Raw genomic sequence first — 22,750 nt, forward strand, 5'->3', positions numbered from 1 at the left:
TGAGTTAAGGAACACTGGAGAAAACAGTTGACTGTGAGGGGGAAAATTAAAGTCTCTGTTACTTTTTTTTGCAATGAAATTTTAGATTCAGTATGATTTCTCAAGATAAAAGCCATAAATTAAATAGATTTCTTTCTAGAGCAGTTGAAGGAAAATGTTAAATCAATGACTGACACAAACACTCTTCCATTAATGAATATTTGAACAAACATTAAGAACGGTGTTTTTGTTTTCAGCTAAAGTAGCCTAAGAACAGTGCACCAACATAGGAATGCCACTATAACCCTTGATGTATTTGTCAGGCACTGACAGAGCCTCTCAGGAGACAGCTACATCAGGGTACCGTTAGCAAGCACTTATTGGCATCCGCAATAGTGTCTGGTTTGGTAACTATAGGATGGATCCCCAGGTAGGGCAGTCTCTGGATGGTCTTTCCTTCAGTCTCTGCTCCACACTTTGTCTCTGTATCTCCTCCTATGGGGATTTTGAACCCTCTTCTAAGAAGGACCGAAGTATCCATACTTTGGTCTTCTTCCTTCTTGAGCTTCATGTGGCCTGTGATCTGTGTCTTGAGTGTACCTTACTTCTAGGTTAATATCCACTTATCAGTGAGTACATACCATGTGTGTTCTTTTGCAATTGGGTTGCCTCACTCACTCTGGATCATATTTTCTAGTTCTATCCATTTGCCTAAGAATTTCATGAATTTATTGTTTTTAATAGATGAGTAGTAATCCATTGTGTAAATGTACCATATTTTCTGTATCCATTCCTCTGTTGAAGGGCATCTGGGTTCTTTCCAACTCCTGGCTATTATAAGGCTGCTATGAACATAGTGGACCATGTGTCTTTATTACATGTTGGAGCATCTTCTGGGTATATGCCAAGGAGTGGTATAGCTGCATCCTCAGATGGTACTATGTTCAATTTTCTGAAGAACCACCAAACTGATTTCCAGAGTTTTTTTATCAGCTTGCAATCCCACCAGCAATGAATCTGGCTATTAGAAATAAGGTTGCTATGAACATAGTGGACCATGTGTCCTTATTACATGTTCAAACATCTTAGTGTTTGTATGACATCTGCCCAGGCTCTTTTGGCTTTCATCATTTCTGGTGAGAAGTCTGGTGTAATTCTGATAGGTTTGTTTTTATATTACTTGACCTTTATCCCTTACTGCTTTTAATATTCTTTCTTTATTTTGTGCATTTGGTGTTTTGATTATTATATGATGGAAGGACTTTCTTTTCTGGTCCAATCTATTTGGGGTTCTGTAGGCTTCTTATATGTTCATGGGCATCTCTTTAGGTTATGGAATTTTTCTTCTATAATTTTATTGATTATATTTACTGGCCTTTTAAGTTGGGAGCCTTCACTCTCTTCTATGCCTATTATCCTTAGGTTTGGTCTTCTCATGGTGTCCTGGATTTCTTGGATGTTTTGGGTTAAGAACTTTTTGCATTTTGCATTTTCTTTGACTGTTTTGTCAATGTTTTCTATGGTATCTTCTGCCCCTGAGATTCTCTCTTCTTTCTTATATTCCATTGGTAATACTCGCATCTATAACTCCTGATCTCTTCCCTAGGTTTTGTATCTCCAGAGTTGTCTCCCTGTGTAATTTCTTTATTGTTTCTACTTCCAGTTTTAAATCTGGATGGTTTTGTTCAATTCCTACACCTGTGTGGTGTGTTTTTCTATAATTCTTTACAGGATTTTTGTGTTTCCTCTTTAAGAGCTTCTACCTATTTACCTGTGTTCTCGTGTATTTCTTTAACGGAGTTATTTATGTCCTTGAAGTCCTCTATCAGTGTCATGAGATGTGATTTTTAAATCAAAATCTTGCTTTTTCTGTGTGTTGATATATCCAGGACTTGCTGGTTTGGGAGAACTGGGTTATAATGATGCCATGTAGCCTTGGTTTCTGTTGGAAAGGTTCTTGTGCTTGCCTTTTGTCATCTGGTTATCTATGGTGTTAGTTGGTCTTGTTGTCTCTGCCTTGAGCTTGTCCCTCTTTGGGCCTATAAGCCTGTGTCAGCACTCTTGGGAGACCAGATCTCCCCGCTGGCAGGACCTGTGCACAGAGGGCTGAGGAACAGCCTAAGCTCCTGGGTGCAGGTGGCAGCTGGAAGTACCCTGTCCCAGCTGCTCCACCACTCCTGTGTTCTCCTGGCTGGTCCCACCTTAGACAGTCACTGGAGAGAAAATGTTGATTTCACCTCTGAGCCCAGGAGTCAGAGCACTCCCTGGAGACTAGCTCTCTCCTGGCAGAGCCTGTGCAAAAAGCAAACTTGAAATTTTATAAGAAAATTTTCAGGAAAATTTCCCTGTGCCCATGTTCTCAAGGCTCTTCCCCACTTCCTTTTCTATTAGTTTCAGTGTATCTGGTTTTATGTGGAGGTCCTTGATCTACTTAGACTTGAGCTTTGTATAAGGAGATAAGAATGGATCAATTTACATTGTTCTACATGCTAGCTGCCAGTTGAACTAGCACCATTTGTTGAAAATGCTGTCTTTATCTCTGGATGATTTTAGCTCCTTTGTCAAAGATCAAGTGACCATTTGTGTGTGGGTTCATTTCTGGGTCTTCAATTCTAATCCATTGATCTATCTGCCAGTCACTGTAACAGTACCATGCAGTTCTTATCACAATTGCTCTGTAGTACAGCTTTCGGTCAGGCATGGTGATTCCACCAGAGGTTCTTTTATTGTTGAGAATAGTTTTTGCTTTTCTAGGTGCTTTGTTATTCCAGATGAATTTGCAAATTGTCCTTTCTAACTGAAGAATTGAGTTGCAATTTTGATGGGGATTGCATTCAATCTGTACCTTGCTTTCTGCAAGATAGCCATTTTTACTATATTAATCCTGCCAATCCATGAGCATGGGAGATCTTCTTCCATTTCTTTCTTCAGAGACTTGAAGTTCTTATCATATAGATCTTTCACTTGCATAGTTAGAGTCACACCAAGGTATTTTGTATTATTTGTGACCACTGTGAAGGGTGTTGCTTCCCTAATTTGTTTCTCAGCCTGTTTATCCTTTGTGTAGAGGAAGGCCATTGATTTGTTTGAGTTAATTTTATATCCAGCTACTTTGCTGAAGTTGTTTATCAGGTTGAGGAGTTTCCAGGTCCAGCTGGTGGAATATTTGCACTTGGAGATCCATCCCACATATAATCACCAAACTCAGACTCTTTTGTGGATGCCAACAAGTGCTTGCTAACAGACACCTCTTATAACTCCTGAGAGGCTCCACCAGTGCCTGACAAATACAGATGTGGATGCTCACAGCCTACTATTGGATTGAACACAGGGTTCTTCAACTCCCAATGAAGGAGTTAGAGAAAGGAACCAAGGAGCTGAAGGGGTTTGCAGCCCCATAAGAGGAACTACAGTATGAACTAACCAGTACCCCCAGAGCTCCCAGGGACTAAATCACCAACCAAAGAATACACATGGGAGGAGAGGCCCTTGATCCTGTGAAGGCTCAAGTGTAGGGCTATGCCCCAGTGTAGGGGAAGGCCAGGGCCAGGAAGCAGGAGTGGATGGGTTGGTGAGCAGCGGGAGGGGTGAGGGGATGGGAGTCTTCGGGGGCGGGGGGAATCCAGGAAAGGGGATAATATTTGAAATGTAAATAAAGACAATATCTAATAAAAATAATTTAAGCAAAGTACAAAACAACTAAATTGGTGATGGCTCTACAAGAGCAGCCATATTGTTTTGCTTTTGAGTTTAATTATAATTATTAGCATAATTATTCTGAGCTCTTACTAAAGAATAAACAGAAAACACAGGCTGTGTGTTTTGGCATATATTCTTCCAGATCTTTAAGAGACCCTGGTGATACCAAAAAAGATTTTACCCAGAAGGTTTTTTTCTTTTAGTAGATTCTGATTATCACCTAAGAAACATTCATCATTTATTGGTTGCTCTTGTTTAAGACTATTATTGATTGTTGGTGATTGTTAGTAGTGAGTAAGAGGGTCTTGGATTTCAGATGAATAAGCTCTCTTTATTTTCTCTTATTGAAAATAGTTTGCCCAATATGTAGATTACTGCTTTGTCTTACTGACTATGGCCTTTGCCTTATAGAAACTTCCACTTTCCTGAGGTCCCATTTATCAATTCTTGATCTTAGATCCACTGGAGTTCTGTTTAGGAAGTTTCCCCCTATGCCAATGAGTTCAAGGCTTTTTCCCACATTCTCTTCTACTAGATTGAGTATATCTCATTTTATGTTAAGGTCCTTGATCCATTTGTGCAAGGTGACAAATATGGGTCTATTTTCATTTTTCTATATACAGACAGCTAGTTAGACCAGCACCATTTATTGAAGATGGTTTCTTTTTTCCTTTGTATATTTTTGGCATCTTTGTCAAAGATCAAGTGTGCCTAAGTGTGTGGTTTTATTTCTGGGTCTTCAATTCTATTCCATTGATCAACCTGTCTGTCTCTATCAATTCTATGCAGTTTTTATCACTATTGCTCTGTAGTAGAGCTTGAGATCAGGGATGGTGATTCTCCCAGCTGTTTTTTTATTGTTAAGAATTGTTTTTGTTATTCTGGGTTTTTTGCTTTTCCAGATGAATTTGAGAATTTCTCTTTCCATGTCTTTGAAGAATTGTGTTGGGATTTTGATGAGGATTGCTTTGAATCTGTAGATTGCCTTTGGTAGGATGGCCATTTTTACTGTTAATTCTGCCAATCCATGAGTGTGGGAGATCTCTCCATTTTCTGAGATCTTCTTTAATTTTTTTCTTGAGAGACTTGAAGTTATTGTCATACAGATCCTTCATTTGTTTGGTTAGACTTACTGCAAGATATTTTATATTATTTGTGGCTATTTTGAAGGGAGTTATTTCCCTAATTTTTTTTCTCAGCCTATTTATCATTTGTTTAAAGGAAGGCTACTGATTTATTTGGGTTAATTTTATATCTGGCCACTTAGCTGAAGTTGTTTATCAGCTGGAATTTTTTGGTCGCTTATATGTACTATCATATCATCTTTAAGTAGTGCTACCTTTATTTCTTCTTAGTCAATTTGTATCCACTTGATCCCTTTTTGTTGTCTTATTGTTCTAGCTAGCACTTCGAGTACTATATTGAATAGATATGGAGAGAGTGGGGATCCTTGTCTTGTGTCCCAATTTTAGTGGAATTTCTTCGAGTATCTCTCCATTTAATATGATATTGGCAATCAGTTGTAGAAGTTTTCTGGTGGAGTTTTTACCATCACTTATGTATACTATTTTATCATCTGCAAATAAAGATATTTTAACTAAGAAAAATAAGCTTTTGCAAGAGAATGCAGTGCCATCTTCCTTGCAAGCTTTATTGCTGTTACCAGAAAAATATTTACGTAGTAATTTGGTAAAAATCCAGTGTTTTTATGGCATATTTTTTCCTGTCCTGTTTATTGCTTCCCATGAAAGAAGAGTTAAATCTTGCAAACAGTAGTTCTAACATTTCTCACTACAGGGCCATGGAGGGTGTGTGGAGGATATGTTGGTATATACCATTAGGGGGTTGGGAGTTCCAGGCAGACTGGGTTACATCATAATTCTAGTACAACCTGGGCAATAGAAGATTCTGTCTCAAAAGAAAATAACATCACCCACCCCCACCCTCAACAAACACATATATCATTGCTATAAGAATGGGAATGCATGATTCTTGACCCTCCCACTCACCCTCTTGGTAGAAAAGTCTATATTTTAGTACCAGAAATATAGGTGTTGTACAATCCACCATGTGTTATTTTGCAATAATTAAAGAATTTTTAAACTGAAGATTAAGTTGGAATGTTATAAACATGAAGGAATGGCCAATATTTTTCTTTGTATCAAAAAGAAAACTCATTTCTGAAAATCTGCAACCTCTTTGTGATGACTCTTTAACATAAGTTTAAATAGTTCCATTCACAGATGAGCTTTTGGGTCTGCAATGCTTGGCAACAGTCTATGCTTTTATCTCATAGCCTTTCATTAGGTGTGCATAAACAAGAAGAAAGCATGGGCATAACAATGGTACCAGCTAGTCTCTTCATCTTCTTGGAAGAGCACAGCTTAGTGACAGCATGCAGCTGGGCAGAGGGAGGCTTCCTTTGGTGTGTGCATGTAAAGAAATAGTAAAGTCATTTCCTGGTTTGAAATTGTTTTTATTAATTTGAGACAATTGTAGATTTCTCTAAAGTTATGAACTTTCAAATTTTACCTTGGTTAAGAAAAAAAAAAGGTGGTTTTGTTAACTCCCATTTTTATCTTTCTTAGAAATCAGAATAGGTAAAAGGGAAGATTAGGAACGTTACCTAGTCTTTTAAGTGTAGTTATGTTTATCATTCAGTAATGCACCATTATTTAGTATAACCTCTACATGTGCATTTTGTGTTACTTACCAGTCTTGACTGGTTACACCAAAGACAAGTTTTTGTTTTAGTTTAATTTCCATGTCATCCCCACTGGAATCTGAATTTCTTATTGCTGCTGACTCTGGCACACACAGAGGTCACGCACTGGTCTATTCCTCGTGCTCTTCTGCTCTGTTTGCACCTCCCCCTCAACTTTACCTTGTTTTATTGATTTCTTATTTTAAGTATCTATATACATATTTAGATGGTTTCCCTCAAACTTACTGTGTTCTACCTTTTCTGTCCTTTTTAATTACTATCACTTCCACGTGATTATTTTTATATCCTCTTCTGGATCATTCTTATTAGTCATTACTAAATCTATCACAGAATTAAAAGATAGTTTTCCAGGTATTATTGCAGGTCTTCACTAGATGGCTTCTGTGGAAGAAGCCTGTTAATTTCATAAACTCCAATTTGGATCTCTTTTTCTAAAAGTCCTTGCATATACCAACATTATGAAGTATTTCATCTGCTTTCTCTTCCTACAATTCTTGTACAGGATAAGAAAGGCTTAGTTTCATTCCTAGATGGACCTAGATGGACATTAATGATCCAGGAACCATTTGTTGCAGTGGCTGTCATTTAACTGATGTACATTGGGGGGGGGGGGGGAGGTCTTTGTTAAAAACAAGCAGTTATAATTATTACATATCTTTTTTTTTCCTTAGAAAACCATGTTTTTGTCTCCCATTGCTGTGTCTCAAGGACTGCTGCATTAGAAAACACCAAACACGCATCGGTTGCTTCTCAGTGTAGGCAAGGGCCTTTTCCCGGGCTTCTTTATTGAGCTGCTTCATGTCCTCCCATCATGACAGCTAGCTGCAGAACTTCTTTCACATCTCCATGGAACAAAACCTTTCCTTATAGCAGGCATGGCGACGGAAACTTCTGGTCTCTTACTACTTGCTTTCTTAAACGTTTGTGAACTTTTGAATTCCTGCAATATTTTGTCTTACCTCATTACCTTTCCATTCTATGTTTTTTTTTTTTCAAGAGGCCAAGGTAAAATGTTTTATGACCTGGCTTCTAGGCATACATAATCCCTACATCGTGTTCAAATTCACTTCTTGCTTCCCATCCTCCCCCTTCCCTTCTGTACTCTCCTTTTCCCCTCCCTCCATCCCCTCTCTGCCTCCCTGCTCTTGCATTTTCTCCTGCCCCTGCCTTTCCATCCTCCCTTCTTCCTATCTTTCCCCTTCTTATGTACCTTTCCTCTTGCCTTTTCCCTTCCTTTCTCTATCTTCCTCTTCTTTCTCTTTCCTTCCATCCTTCCCTTCTCTCCCTCTCCCTTTCCTTTTCCCTCTTAACACTTTTCTTCCACTCCCTTTCTTCTCCCCTCCCTTCTTCCCCTACCTCCTTCTCCCTCCTTTCCCCTGTTTCACAGGTGATTACTTAGTGACACTACAAAATGTCCTCCTATTTCATTCATAAAGCCAGATTGCATGGGGTAAACTTTTTTGTGTGTGCTTTTATACATGAAAATATTCAATTTCTCTATTTTTAAAAATTGCATTCTTAGTTATATTTTAATTGCTAGATAAATGGTAAATAAAACTATGAGTATGGAGGGAACTAACTACTGATCAATACATTAAAAGGAGGTCTTTTCCTGCCACTCTAACAGTTTATTGTTTGATAGAGAAGAAAATTGTTTTGGAGTTTCATGAATTGAATGTTAGTCTATTCATTCTTACTCTTTTCATTTATGAAAATTATGACTGTCTTTTATCAGAATTATGCTAAATTTGACTCTATTTCATGATGTGACAAAATGTAAGAACTTTAATTTGGAGTAACTTTTAAGGTATCCTTTTATTATTAATGCCTGTCTATTACTTTGGAATTTGGAAGTTACTTATAAATTATTTTTGCAGAATGTATTTATGTTTCATCTTTGTCTTATAGAGGCTAGAATACTAAATGATTAAGATATTTCTAAATGGTCTGAAGTGTTTGCATAGGTAACTTAGAATTTCATGTGTTTATAGTGTAGAACATGCTTTTTAAAAGTGGTCTCATGTATCCCAGGTTGGCCTAGAAAACTCACTATGTAGTGTTGGCCAAGGATGACCTTGAATTTGTGCTCCTCCTCTCTCCACTTCTCTGCTGGAATTACACACTTATACCATTATATAGCTGCAGTGCTGGGGATCAAACTCAGAGTTTCATACATACTAGGTAAGCATTCTACCAATGGAGCTACATGCCCTTCCCGAACACCATGTTTTGATGTACATATTAAAAATGATAATTACAGTTCAGCTAATACACAGGTCACCTCCTTATATAGTTTAGGGATAGTGGTGACAACCTTTAAGATTACTCTTGGCAATTGTCAAGTATCTGTATACTATATTAAATAGTTAATGCCACTGTACTGGGTGTAGTATTGATCTATAGAACTTCATCCGCTCTCACAGAAAATTCCTGCATTTTGCAACATTACCCATTTCTCCTCAGCCCATAGTAAGCACTATTCTGCTTTCTCTATGAATCTGACTATGTTAAAGTATACCTAGAGGTGTTTTCTCAAACCCCTGTGTTCTTTTTTCTACTTGATATATTCTACTTGGTAGCAAACTTATACTAGCTTGTTAAAATTGTCTGTCTATGTTACATTCTTGTACATTTCTCATTCAGCTTGACAGTTTACATTTGGGTGCTGAATCATTTGATGCAAACATAACTGTTGTTATTTTTTATCATGTGTTATAGCACGCATAACATTTTCTTACCTGTTAAATTAATAAAATCTACTTTTTTAAGAGAAGAAAAGGATTGTTTGGGGCTGACAGATCCAGGGGAATAAGACTCCATCACAGTCATTGCAGGGAACATGGCAGCAGGGAGTCAGGCATGACAGTGTAGCAGCAGCTGAGAACTCACATCTTATCCACCAACAGGAAGCAAAGAGCACAGGAAGAAGAGCAGTCTTTTGAAACTTCAAAGCTTGGCCCCAATGATGGACTCGTTACAGCATGGCCATACCTAGTCTTCTCCAAAGAACCATCGGCTGCAGAACAAGCATTTAAATGCCAAGACATATTGAGGACATTTAAGCCAACACCTTCACTCTCTGGCCCCCATTGTCTCATGATTGTATCATACTGAAAAATTCATTTAATCTAACTACAAAAGTCCTGTAGTCTGTCCCAATCAATACTGTTTTAAAGGTCAAACTCGAAAGTCTTTTCTGAGACTCAAGGCAAACCTCTCCTACATATGTGCCAGGGGCCCCCTCCAGTCTGTATGTACTCTTTGGTTGATAACTCAGTCTTTGAGAACTCCAAGGAGTCCTGGTTAGTTAATACTGTTACTATACCTGTGAGGTTCCTATCCCTTTCAGGGCCTTCAGTCCTTCCCACAGTTCTTCCATAAGGGTCCCCAACTTCCATCTAATGTTTGGCTGTGGGTTTCTGCATCTGTTTCAGTCAGCTGCTGTGGTAGAGCATCTCAGAGGACAGTTATGTTAGGCTCCTGTCTATAAGCATATGGCTCAGGCTCTAAGGTCAACAGTTGATAAATGGGACCTCATGAAACTGAAAAGTAACTTTAAGTCAAAGGACACTGCCAAGAGGACAAATCAGCAACCAACAGACTGGGAAAAGATCTCCAATAGCCCTATATCCAACAGAGGGCTAATATCAAAAATATATAAAGGACTCAAGACATTAGACTCCAAAAAACCAAATAACTAAATTTAAAAATGGGGTATAGTACTAAATAGAATCCTCAGCAGAGGAATCTTGAAGCAACAGCACATGCTGGTAGGGATGTAGAGCAAGGGGAACACATCTTCATTACTAGTGGGATTGCAAACTTGTCCAGCCACTCTGGAAATCAATCTGCCAGTTCCTAAGAAAATTGGAACTAGTTCTACCTCGAGACCCAACTATACCGCTCCTGGAGATATACTCGAAAGATTCTCTACCATACCACAAGGACAAATGCTCCACTATGTTCATAGCAGCCTTATTTATAACAGCCAAAACCTGGAAACAACCCAAATGTCCCTCCACTGAAGAATGGATACAGAAAATGGGTTCATTTACACAATGGAATAGTATTCAACTATTAAAAACAAGGTCATCATGAATTTTGCAGGCAAATGGATGGAACTAGAAAATATCATACTGAGTGAGGTAGTCAGACCCAAAAGGATATGCGTGGTATGTACTCACTGATAAGTGGGTATTAGCCATAAAGTACAGAATAGCAATGATACATGCCACAGACTCAAAGAACCTAAACAAGAAGAAAGACCCAAGTGAGCTGGGTGGGGTGTGTGGGAAGAAATCCCAGAGACCTGAGATGGGGGAGGCTTCCAGGAGTCAATGCAGGTAATATTAACTGAGATGCCTAACAGCAGGGACATTTACACTGAAGAAGCCACTTTCTATAGCCGGGCAGGACTCCCCACCTAGGACCTGAAGGACTAGGCAACCAGTAACTAGAGACACATCCCATGGGCAAAGACCAATCCCTGACACTATTAATATAACTTTTTATACTTACAGAAAAAAAAAAGGGGGGTTAAAGGGCAGTATATGGTTGCTTAAAAGGCAATTAGAGGATAAGACAACGAATCTAACTTTAGATGAGTTTGTGTTTTGTTTGTGAAAAACATTGAAACAAAAATGTAGTTTTAAGAAATAAAACTGAACATTTAATATTCCATTGTATTTATTAAGTCAGAACTGGATAATTACAGACATAGCTTAAAATACAAATTAATCTTTTAGAATCCATTTCAGTGATTCCATAGCATTCAATATTACGGAAAGAGCTGAAATCTGGTCTACACTTACAGAAATAACTTCGTCATGAATCTTGGAACCTCTGTAAAGAGGATGAACATTGGGCATTTTCCAGTTCATTTGTCTTGGCATTTAGCACACTTAGGTCAGTGTGCAAATGAATTTTAATACTATGGATAATTTAATCGTTTATTGAGCCCTATTTTGTTATTCTCAAGACAGTATGAGTATATGAATCCATCAACAATATTAAAAGACATCTGGAAAAAAATGTTGCTATCTGGTAGTTCCTGTAGCTTTATAACCTACAATAACTTTATTCAGTTAAATAATTAATAAGTTATTTACTGTGTAACATTTTATTGGATATTTAACTTATTTGCATTTCAAATGTTATCCCCTTTCCTAGTTTCCCCTCTGTAAACCTTCTATCCCATTCTCCCTCCCCCTGTTTCTATGAGGGTGCTCCCCCATCCACCTACCCACTCCCTGGCATTCCCCTACACTGGGGCATAGAGCCTTCCCAGGACCAATGGCCTCTCCTCCCATTGATGTCCGACAAGGTCATCCTCTGCTAAATATGCAGCTGGAGCCATGGGTCCCTCCATGTGCATGTACTCTTTGGTTGGTGGTTTAGTGCCTGGGAGCTCTGGGGAGGTCTGGTTGGTTGATATTTTTGTTCTTTCTGTGGGGTTGCAAACCCCTTAAGCTCCTTCAGTCCTTTCTCTAACTCCTCCATTAAGGAGGAGGCGGTGCACAGTCCAATGGTTGGCTGCAAGCATCTGCCTCTGTATTTGTCAGGCTCTGGCAGAGCCTCTCAGGAGACAGCTATATCAGGCTCCTGTCAGCAAGCACTTCTTGGCATACTCAGTAGTGTCTGGGTTTAGTGTCTGTATATGGGATGGATCTCACGTTGGGCAGTCTCTGGATGGCCTTTCCTTCCGTCCCTGCTCCATACTTTGTCTCCATATTTCCTCCCTTGAGTATTTTATTTCCCCTTCTAAGAAGGACTGAAGATTCCACACTTTGGTCTTCCTTCTTCTTGAGCTTCATGTGGTCTGTTTATTGTGTGTGACTTAGAAGTGACTGTTAACTATTTCAAATATAAGTAGAGATTTATAAAGATGTGTTGGGACAATGTAAAACTCCACTATTTACTCATTTGAAATAGCTACTGAGTTTCCCAAACAACTAAAGTTTGAATAAAATAATTTTGCTAACATAGAAACATAATACTAACGAATTAGAAAGGGCAATCAGCAGATTCATCTGGAATAACAAAAAACCTAGGATAGCAAAAACTCTTCTCAAGGATAAAAGAACCTCTGGTGGAATCACCATGCCTGACCTAAAGCTGTACTACAGAGCAATTGTGATAAAAACTGCATGGTATTGGTATAGTGACAGACAAGTAGACCAATGGAACAGAATTGAAGACCCAGAGATGAACCCACACACCTATGGTCACTTGATCTTTGACAAGGGAGCTAAAACCATCCAGTGGAAAAAAGACAGCATTTTCAACAAATGGTGCTGGCACAACTGGCGGTTATCATGTAGAAAAATGCGAATTGATCCATTTCTATCTCCTTGTACTAAGGTCAAATCTAAGTGGATTAAGGAACTCCACATAAAACCAGAGACACTGAAACTTATAGAGGAGAAAGTAGGGAAAAGCCTCGAAGATATGGGTACAGGGGAAAAATTCCTGAATAGAACAGCAATGGCTTGTGCTGTAAGATCGAGAATCGATAAATGGGACCTCATAAAATTGCAAAGCTTCTGCAAAGCAAAAGACACCGTCAATAAGACAAAAAGGCCACCAACAGATTGGGAAAGGATCTTTACCTATCCCAAATCAGATAGGGGACTAATATCCAATATATATAAAGAACTCAAGAAGGTGGACTCCAGAAAATCAAATAACCCCATTAAAAAATGGGGCTCAGAACTGAACAAAGAATTCTCACCTGAGGAATACCGAATGGCTGAGAAGCACCTGAAAAAATGTTCAACATCCTTAATCATCAGGGAAATGCAAATCAAAACAACCTTGAGATTCCACTTCACTCCAGTCAGAATGGCTAACATCAAAAATTCAGGTGACAGCAGATGCTGGCGAGGATGTGGAGAAAGAGGAACACTCCTCCATTGTTGGTGGGATTGCAAGCTTGTACAACCACTCTGGAAATCAGTCTGGCGGTTCCTCAGAAAATTGGACATAGTACTACGCAATACCTCTCCTGGGCATATATCCAGAAGATGTCCCAACCGGTAAGAAGGACACATGCTCCACTATGTTCATAGCAGCCTTATTTATAATAGCCAGAAGCTGGAAAGAACCCAGATGCCCCTCAACAGAGGAATGGATACAGAAAATGTATCCATTGTACACAATGGAGTACTACTCAGCTATTTAAAAAATGAATTTATGAAATTCCTAGGCAAATGGATGGACCTGGAGGGCATCATCCTGAGTGAGGTAACACAATCACAAAGGAACTCTCACAATATGTACTCACTGATAAGTGGATATTAGCCCAGAAACTTAGGATACCCAAGATATAAGATACAATTTGCTAAACGCATGAAATTCAAAAAGAACGAAGACCAAAGTGTGGACACTTTGCCCCTTCATAGAAATGGGAACAAAACACCCATGGAAGGAGTTACAGAGACAAAATTTGGAGCTGTGACAAAAGGATGGACCATCTAGTGATTGCCATATGCAGGGATCCATCCCATAATCAGCCTCCAAACGCTGACACCATTGCATACACTAGCAAGATTTTGCTGAAAGGACCCAGATATAGCTGTCTCTTGTGAGACAATGCCAGGGCCTAGCAAACACAGAAGTGGATGATCACAGTCAGCTATTGGATGGATCACAGGGTCCCCAATGGAGGAGCTAGAGAAATTACCCAAGGAGCTAAAGGGAACTGCAACCCTATAGGTGGAACAACAATATGAACTAACCAGTACCCCGGAGCTTTTGTCTCTAGCTGCATATGTATCAAAAGATGGCCTAGTTGGCCATCACTGGAAAAAGAGGCCCATTGGACTTGCAAACTTTATATGCCCCAGTACAGGGGAACCCCAGGGCCAAAAAGGAGGAGTGGGTGGGTAGGGGATTGGGGGGGTGGGTATGGGGGACTTTTGGGATAGCATTGAAAATGTAAACGAGGAAAATACCTAATTAAAAAAAAAAGAAACATAATACTATAGATGAAGTATAATATATGTAGAAATGTACTCTTGATAATATAAGTAGAAAATGTACTTCCAAACACTTCTGATACTACCGGAGTCATTCTAATAGCAAGACAAGACAATGATTTACAAGGGAAAAAAATACTGACCAAATTTACAAGTATTTATTTCTGAATTAAAATGGAGATGTTTCTATTACCCTGAAGACTAAAAATGCAACCAACCTCTTCTTTTAAATGACATTGTATTATTTATTTATGTGGTTTCATGTACAGTTTTGAGTGTAGAGGCCTGTGGGTGTAGGTGCCCTTGGAGGCTAGAAGAGGGGATTTTACTCCACGGACCGGAAGTAACAGGTAGTTGTGAGCTGCTGAACATGGAAGCTGAAAACAGAACATGAGTTCCTTAGAAGAGGGGCATGGTCTCTCAACCACTAAGTCATCTATTCAGCCTCTAGTCAACATATGTAAACATACATATTGACTTAGATTAAATCCACAAATTCTTTAAAGCTACAAATCACCAAAACTCATTTAGAAAGCTGTAGATGATATTAACATGAATTGTTTTATGTACATTAAGGAACTTACACTTATATGTTAAAATCCTATGTACAAAGAAGACTATAGTCCTACTAAAAAATTACAAAATAAATTAAAGGACGAATTAGCATAAATTCTACAAAAACCACTCTTGATAATATAAGTAGAAAATGTATTTCCAAACACTTCTGATACTACCGGAGTCATTCTAATAGCAAGACAAGACAATGATTTACAAGGGAAAAAATACTGACCATATATCTCAAACGCGATTATAAAAATTCTAAACTATGTATTACTAAATCAAGTACAGCAACACATAAAAGGATGAGACAAGCACAGATGTGGCACTGCACAACTATAATTGCAAAGACTTAGTAGGCCAGGACAGAAGGATCCCATTTGAGGCTAGCCTGGACTATATTGTAAGACAAAAACAAAATTGAAAGTATATTATAACCACATATGGTTTATTCTAGGAATATGTTGGTAAAATAATCTATATCCTTCACAATAGGATGGAGAAAAATCACATAATTCTCAGAAGATGTAAAAAGAAACATCCAAGAAAACTCAACTGCTTTTTGTAATGTCATTTCCATAAGTTACAAAAGCCATAGACAAAAAAATTTACTGCTAGGACCATGCCAACAGATTTGTGGGACCATGAAAGGTAGCCTTGTTCCCTGTTGAGCTAAAGCTCAAAACTCCAGTGATCCTGGAGGGACAGTACACACTTTGCCTGATTCTCTGGCCCCAGGCCCCTGTCTCTAGCCACAGCCCTCCATAGATTTGCGGCCCTCAGTCATGTAAGGGCACTGCCCTAAGCCCCTCCACGGGTAAAGGATGTGACCTGTGGTCACTTAGGGTCAAGACAGATCTCCATTTTAATGAGGTATCTAAAGGCCTGGATGCTTAGCCAATAAGCTTTCCTTCCCAGACACTCCTTCCTGCAAAAGGTATTTAATCTCAGGCTCACCCTGAGAAGAGGGGTATGGTCTCACTCATCCACTTTCTGCTATGATAATAAATGTCTTAAAACTGTGGACTGCCTCTTATCATCGGGACCCACTGTAGGGAGCCACTGCCTTTGCCTACAGAGCATAGAATGCCTCTCTGTGCTCTCAGCCATGGAGGCCACCAAGCCCAAGCCAAACCCAAGCCCTCCGCCTCTGGCAAGCCAAGAAATCCCACCGTGGGACCAGCCGGAGCTTACCTTCCTTTCCCCCTTGGCCCTGGGCTAGAGTCAGCCCTAGGTCCCTACTCAGTTCTCAGCTGTTTCCTGTCTCCCAGCGGCACCTGGGTGTCCAAGAGCCTGAGAACCAGATGGCTGCTGTCTCATCGCAGGCCCTAGGGCCCTGAGCCATCTCTGACTGTCCTGAACCTGAGACTATGATTCCACACCACCGGAGTAGTGTCCCGGGCCGCCCTACATCCCTCTGCCCTGCAATAGCGTGACAGCATGGGGTAAGCACGATCAAACTTTCTGCATCCTGCCTCCCCAAGCTGAGCCCCCGTGTCTCTACACAGACTGACCACTTTCCTTCTAATATTTGATCGAGTAAGGTTATCTGTTCTCATCAATCCTACTAAACATTATTTAGGAAGCCTCCAACACTACAGTGAGATAAGTAAAAGAAAAACTGAATTTATATCAGAAAGAAACATGTGCTATTGCATGTTGGAAGTATGTTATTTGATTTTTTTTTATTGAACAGGAGTTACAATTAAGGGACTGCCTGAAGTCTAAGAAGAGACTATGGACTTTTAAAATGTATTGTGACTGTGAAAGATTATGGGGACTTTTGATATTTGACTAAATAGATTTTGCATGATGATGTGGCTACAAGCCTAAGTGGACAGGGGATGGAATATGATGGTTTGAATGAGAATAGCCACCATAAGTATTTAGCTGATTTACAGTTGATGGAACTATTTGGGAAAAATTGAATTGTGGGCCTTGTTGGAGGTATGTCAGAGTGCAGGCTTTGAGGTTTCAAAAGCCTGCCATTCACTGCTCTCCCATGCTGTTTCGTGTTATCTCATGCTCTCTTGTGCTCTTTTTTTCTCTCTCTCTCTCCTTCTTTCCCTCCCCTTCCTCCCCTCTCTCCTCCTCTCTCTGTCTCCATCTCTATCCCTCTTCTCATTTTCCTCCTCCTCCCTCTCTCGCTTCCTACTCTCATTTGCCTTGTGTTATAGATGGAGATATTCCCTCCACTACTGTCCATCACCATATCTGCTTGTCTGCTGCCATGACCCTCACCATGCTAGTCATATATGTGTATGTATGTATGCATGTATGTATGAATGAATGGATGGGTATCTCCACTGCAATTTCCAATGCCAATATTGGAGTGAATATTCGATGGAGAGATGGAAAAGGTACAGGAACATAGCAGTCAGTGTACGGGGTAGATAAATAGAAGCAGAAACATGATGGTGGTGACAGGTGTGAGAGAAGCCTGTGGTGGATAGGGTACCATGTTGGTGAGTAGGGATGACAGACTAGTATGCAGCAGCCTGCACTCTCACTCACCCCTGAACATGCTACCATGATCAGCCAGGTTTGAGCAGGATGCCCACAATGCAGAACTGATCATTTTCAGGTTTGATCTCTTTGAAGGACCTCTATAGTCCAGGCTGCCCATAAAGGCCACTTTGGTATCCAAGGGTGGTCTACTGCCTCTGGTTGTGTTGAAAGCTGAGTTTCATGGGAATGCCCATGGTCCTACAGCAGCCAGAAGCCATGTTGATGTCCCTAGCCTGAGGTACCATCAAAGGCCATACAAACATTCTTGGTCTGGGTCACTATCTGAGGCCATGTTAATGGTTGGGTCCGTTCACTTGGGGCCATACTGATGTGGGCGGCATGGGCTGCCATCTGAGGCCATGCTGATGTCCCATGCTGCTACTGAGGGCTATGTCAGGGTTCATGTTTTTACTGAAACCAGGGTTCTATGTTGATGTCTGCAACTTGTGCTACCACAGAAGATCATGCAGATGTCCAGATGTCCATAGTCTGTGCTGCAGACTGAAGGCATGTTGATGTCCAGGGGTTATACTTCTGCCAGAGGGTCATATTGATGTCAGTGGCCTGTGCTGCCACCTGAAGCCAAGTTGATGTCCTGGTCTGTGCTGCCATGAGGGCCATGACTGGAATCATGTTTCCACTGCAGCAGAGGGCTATGTTGATGTCCATGGTGTGTACTGTCACTGAAGGTCCATGGCATGTTCTGATGCTGGAGACCATGTAGATGACCATGGTCTGTGCTGTCTCCAGTATAGGGAATCAAGTGTAGGTCTGTGATCTATGCTTCCACTGACTTATAACAGGCAAAGAAGCTACTTTTACCACAGTATCGATGGCACAAACTCATAGTTGAGGAAGAAGACATAGAAGGCTTCTGTGTCAATCCCCACCCCACCCCCTAAAAATAACAGTTTAGACAGAGAGCCACCAAAGAGAACTCTTAAAATTTGTGATAAGGATGCTGAAATGTAGCTCTCCACAAGTAATGGCTTCTGGCGGGGATATGAAGTAGAAACTTCTAGTTCTTTAGAACGTTAGTTGTGTCAAATGGTGTTTTGTTGGGATGCACAGATGAAAAGATGTCTTGGTAAAGCAAACACGTGAAAGCCTGCTTTCCTGAAGCAGACACAGGTGAAAGGATGTTTGGATATAGCAGACACATGAAAGGACCCTTGATGAAGGAGTATAAATATGACCCCACAGACAGTGGGGGATAAGCACTGAGCCTTGGTTTGGTTTGCTCTGCTTCACTGTTCTTTGCTAAAGACATCCATATATTGACTAACCTTATATAGCATTATTGAGCTCAACTTGTAACAACACTGTCATAGAAAGAAACTCACCCAAGAACTGCTTGTGAGGTTCCAATGGCAGCTTGCTGCTTCTGTGGCCTCACCTCAGACCAGTTGGCGAGCCTGGTGGTTTCTTCAGGACTGAACTACAGCTGTCTGGTGTTTGCCTGCTGAAAGGACTGGACTGTAGCTGCTGGTTCAGGCCTGGTGCCTGCCTGCCTAGAGGACTGCTGCTGAATCGTATTTGGTGTTTGCTATAGAACTGATCTGCTGCCAAAGAAGATCAAGCTCGCCCCCAGAGAACTATTGCTGAACAGGTCCACTTCCTCCATATCCTAATAACTTTCACCACTACCTCTGCTGGGTGGTGGGTGAGAGGAGAGGTTATTAAAAGTAGGTTGCAAAAAATGTATGCCTACAGTTGTAGGGAAGTTCTCTTTAAAGGGCTAACCACTGAGAGTTTGACCATGCTCTAGTGAGTATACAGGCAACACAAATTGGACTTGTTTTGTTTTTTCTTCCTTGTGGGGATAGGCATACCACAGGGGCAGGAGTGTGGATGTGGAAAGAGTAGGAGTAGAGTGTTCATGATGTGAAATTCCCAAATAATCGATAAGAATATTATGAAAAAATAAGGATCCCCAAAACCCTGCATGAGACTATGCCATAACTTTACTCCTAGTATGACCAACTGAAAATAATCCAAATGAGCCACAACTAGGACAAATAAACCAGAATAGCCACACAATGGAATATTAAACCAGAATAGCCACACAATGGAATATTATTCATTACAAAAAACTAATGAACTATTAATATATATTATAAAGTGAATTAACCACAAATCCTTTTTAGTAAATAAAAGAAGTCAGAGTTTAAAAATGAAGTTGATTACAGAACACAGAATGTATTGTGAAAAAGAAAAGAGAAGAGGAGGGTAGTAACCAGGTTGAGGGTAGGATGCAGTACCTAAGGTGTTAACGCAGCAAAGTTTTGGAAGATTGAGGGAACAATTCCCACTTTGTTTATAGTGGCATTGAAACAACTGTGCTTATTCTTTAATCCATAAAACTGTCGCTGAGATTTTTTTTCTCTTTGTGGGGATAGTACCCAGTATTAAACTTAGGATCCTATGCATGTTAACTAAGAACTCTTCTGAGTTATCTTTTCTTTTTTCTTAGTAACTTTAAAGTTCCTCCCTGGCTGATTCCCAGGGGAGATTTGCTAGGGTCACTTCTACACTTTTCAGTTTACAAATGACTTTGAAGTGATGTAACCAGAAAGGATAGCCAGATGCCATTTTGACTATATTTAAGTTTCTTTATTCTACTTTAACACACCCAAGGTATAAGGGTTTGGGCACATTCTATAATTCCATGGCCCTCAGTTGTCTGATCTGTGAAATTAAGATAAATGTAGAATTATCTATTTCATGGTATTGCTCTGAGAATAAATGCACTCATATTTACAGACTCTCTAAAGTTGTGCCTGACAGGAAGTATGGAATATCAGGTGTTAGTGCCATTATTGCCAACTATAGATTATCAAGGCTAACTGAAAACTATCTTGGGTTCAACATTAGTAGCCATGAAAATATTTGGGAACTATACTTACTATTATACTGGGCAGAATTGAGTTTAAATTTTCACCCTTAAGCATTCAATGTAGCACATCAGAAATGAGTATATACATCAGAAAATGGCATAAACTAGTCAACAAGAATTGTGAAGAATAATGGTGAATATTTGTGAAGAACTGAACACATGTGAAGAAACAGGGGCAGTGGCAGTCTGGTGGGTCAGGGTGATTATGGAGAAGCAAACATCCACCAACAGGAGAACAAACACTTGCAATGTAGTGAGGAGGTGTAACGGCTTACTACACAGTGGAGAACAGTCACTCATTTTACCTGTTTATTAATTTTGGGGATGTCACAAACAGAATATGGAGAGAAGTAAGCAGTCCCCCAAACCCCATACTATTTAATTCATATCAAATTCAAAGGCAGGCAAAACTGGAGTAGATTGTTAATGGATAATATACATGCTTGAAAATTATAAACATGGCTCTCTACTTCTCCCTGTTCCAGAGACAGCCACATCCTCTTGTGCAGTGCCAGCCTCATCCCGTAGACAAAATAGTGAAGGTCGGTGTGAACGGATTTGGCTGTATTGGGAACCCGGTTATCAGGGCTGCTATTTGCTCTCCACATGGCAAAGTGGAGATTGTTGTCATCAACAACCCCTTCATTGACCTCCTACATGGTCTACATGTTCCAGTATGACTCCACCCATGGCAAATTTGACAGCACAGTCAAGGCCAAGAATAGGAAGCTTGTCATCAATGGGAAGCCCATCACTATCTTCCAGGAGCGAGACCCCGCTAACATCAAATGGGGTGATGCTGCTGCTGAGTAGAGTCTACCATGGAGAAAGCCAAGGCCCACTTGAAGGGTGGAGCCAAAAGGGTCATCATCTCTGCCCCTTCTGCCGATGCCCCCATGTTTGTGATGGGTGTGAACCACGAGAAATATGACAACTCACTCAAGATTGTCAGCAATGCATCCTGCACCGCCAACTGCTTAGCCTCCCTGGCCAAGGTCATCCATGACAACTTTGGCATTGTGGAAGGGCTCATGACAACGGTTCATGCCGTCACTGCCATTCAGAAGACTGTGGATGGTCCCTCTGGAAAGCTGTGGCTTGATGGCCGTGTGGCAGCCCAGAACATCATCCCTGCATTCACTGGTGCTGCCAAGACTGTGGACAAGGTCATCCCAGAGCTAAATGGGAAGGTCACTGGCATGGCCTTCCATGTTCCTACCCCTAATGTGTTTGTTGTGGATCTGACCTTCCACCTGGAGAAGCCTGCCAAGTATGACAACATCAAGAAGGTGGTGAAGCAGGCATTTGAGGGCCCACTGAAGGGCATCCTGGGCTACACTAAGGACCAGGTTGTCTCCTGCGACTTCAACAGCAACTCCCACACTTCCACCTTTGATGCTGGGGCTGGCATTGTTCTCAATGACAACTTTGTCAAGCTCATTTCCTGGTATGACAATGAATACGGCTACAGCAACACGGTGGTGGACCTCATGGCCTACATGGCCTCCAATGAGTAAGAAACCCTTACCACCCACTGCAGCAAGGACACTGAGAGCAAGAGAGAGGCCCTTGGTTGCTGAGGAGTCCCTATCCCAACTTGTCCCCCAACACTGAGCATCTCCCTCACAATTTCCACCCCAAACCTCCACAATAACAGGAGGGATCTTGGGAGTCCTCCCTACTCTCTTGAATACCATAAATAAAATTCACTGCACCCCCCCCCAAAAAAGAAAATGATAGACACTTGATTATAACAGAACCAATGAATGGTGAATTACAGACTCAGCTCTGAAGGTATTAAGCATGTTAGACTATTTTGCAATGTGGATGTATATGAGGTCAGAGAAAAGAGGTGCATTTTTGATATTTGCTTTAAAATTAATATTTAAAAATAATAAACCACTAAAAGTATAAATGGGGTCTAGGCAGCCATCTAACCCCAGCTGAGGGACCTCTATGTTGTAGATAACAGGAATTAAAACAAATAAGGTTGATGCTCAGTCTACTTTCTGAACTCTGAACAGCATCAGATTGGCTCTTAGCTCCTCCTGTAAGCTTAAAAATCTCACCTTCCTCAGTATACAAAGATAAATAGTGGAAGTCATGAGTACAGACAAAAGGTCACCAGGGAAAGTATTGAATCCTCCAAGAGGAATGTTACCTCTGACACCTAGCTACCTGGGCCACAGGATCAGCCACAAGGGAAAAATGAGGTGTTGATATCCAGGAGTTGTCTATCAATATTAAAGGCTCTCTTCTCACAATTGAAGTCCTTATTCCAGTTGACAAGTGACACCCCACTGAAAAGGAGGTAGGAATTCATTCTCCAATGCAGGAGTAGAATTTGGTCGTCATCAGTGTGGAAATGGAAGCGATGGAGTGAGGATAAACCAAAGGAATGTACTTTAT

The 22,750-nt window shown here is 40.5% G+C and overlaps 1 pseudogene; it reads left to right on the forward strand.

The window, feature by feature from the left end:
- The first annotated feature begins 20,799 nt into the window (after positions 1–20,799).
- Positions 20,800–22,107, forward strand: LOC110310862 (glyceraldehyde-3-phosphate dehydrogenase pseudogene; annotated as a pseudogene).
- Positions 22,108–22,750: the final 643 nt, after the last annotated feature.

This window comes from Mus caroli, unplaced genomic scaffold (assembly GCF_978045245.1).
Source record: "Mus caroli unplaced genomic scaffold, Mus_caroli_1 scaffold_16, whole genome shotgun sequence".
Lineage (NCBI taxonomy): Eukaryota > Metazoa > Chordata > Mammalia > Rodentia > Muridae > Mus > Mus caroli.